This window comes from Echinops telfairi, unplaced genomic scaffold (genome assembly GCF_000313985.2).
Source record: "Echinops telfairi isolate 266 unplaced genomic scaffold, ASM31398v2 ScPeMD7_11;HRSCAF=52, whole genome shotgun sequence".
In the NCBI taxonomy this organism is placed as follows: domain Eukaryota; kingdom Metazoa; phylum Chordata; class Mammalia; order Afrosoricida; family Tenrecidae; genus Echinops; species Echinops telfairi.
The window spans coordinates 4622315-4623724 of NW_022103908.1; the positions used below are offsets into that span (position 1 = coordinate 4622315).

Here is a 1410-nt window from a genome sequence, read left to right on the forward strand (position 1 = left end):
CCTCTAGTCTAACTAGGTTTGTAAGGTAGAATTGAGATTATGATAGTAGGGTAGGGGAGGATTTAAGAACTAGAGGAAAGTTGTGTGTTTCATCGATGCTACACTGCACCCTGAGTGACTCATCTCCTTCACACTACCCCTCTGCAAGGGATGTCCAGTTGTCTGTAGATCGGCATTGAGTCCCCATCCCGCACTCCCCCTCATTCATCATGATAAGATTTTTTGTTCTTTGGTGCTTGATACCTGGTCCCTTCGACCCCTCGTGATCACACAGGCTGGTGTGCTTCTTCCACAGGCTTTGTTGCTTCTGGAGTAGATGGCTGCTTGTTTACTTTCAAGGCTTTAATACCCCAGATACTGTATCTCTCAGTAGCAGGGCACCATCAGCCTTCTTCACCATACTTATGCACACATTTGTCTTCAGCGTTTATATGGGGAAGGTGAGCACACAATGATGGTTTTAGTTCTTTGGTTTCTACTAGTTGTTAGGTGTCTTAAGTGGGATTGCTCCCACTTGCATTTCACCCCAGGTCCTAGCCCTGCTGCTGAATAGGATAAGCTGGGGAGGAGGATCCCAGAGAAGCAGAAAGTCTGCTTGCTTCTGCATGTTCTCTTCACACCATGTCCCTTCCTGCAAGGAAGCAGCTGATCCAGTAAGTTATCAGTCCCTTGATCCAGGAACCTAAACTAGTCTTCAGAAGGGTCTTTGAGCTCTTTGGCAAAATGTCAAAAAGATTTACAGATGTATTTGACAAAATGGATGGGTTGTGATAAGAGCTGTAAGAGCCGCAGTAAAATAAAACTTAAAAATATTTTAAAAATATTTACTTGTTAATGTGAAATACACACATATACACTGGTCAATATCTAGAGTTTATTGTAATCTGTTAACTTTCTTCTGCCAACAACAAACATTTAGACTGTTCTGTATCAAAGGCAACAATAGAAATGGAAAATTGTCTGTAAAATGGATTTGCTTTGCATATTTTTTTAACCAGAAGTTAAAAGCCACAATGGTATTCCTTTCATAGATTTGCATACAGATTTTGAGTGTCTGAAGTTGCCTTCTGGGTCCAAGCATTACCTGGTGCTCCCTGAACCTTTGAGGAGATGTCTGCCACGGAGGATGATTCTGGTGGAATGGAAGTGTCCAGCGGCATCTTCCGGGAGGTAATGCCACGTGCTTCTTCCCTCTGCGAGCAGGCCCCGGTCTTGGGTGCCAGGCGTGTCTCTGCTGTTGCTGCTGTCAGGGGAGCTGGGGTGCGGAGGGTTAGGGTCAGAACGCGATGGCAGCAGAAAGGATGCGGACACATGTTTTCAGTCTTGTTCAGGTGTGGTCGGCTCTCCATGAAGGTGCCAGACTTTTTTGCCAGAAAAGTGTCTGATCCGTAAAGAGGCTGGGCATGTTTA

The 1410-nt window shown here is 45.0% G+C and overlaps 1 protein-coding gene across 1 annotated transcript in view; it reads right to left on the reverse strand.

The window, feature by feature from the left end:
• Positions 1-1410, reverse strand: part of LOC101664682 (regulatory factor X associated protein) — a 63910-nt gene that overhangs the window by 17274 nt on the left and 45226 nt on the right. The window lies entirely within an intron of this gene.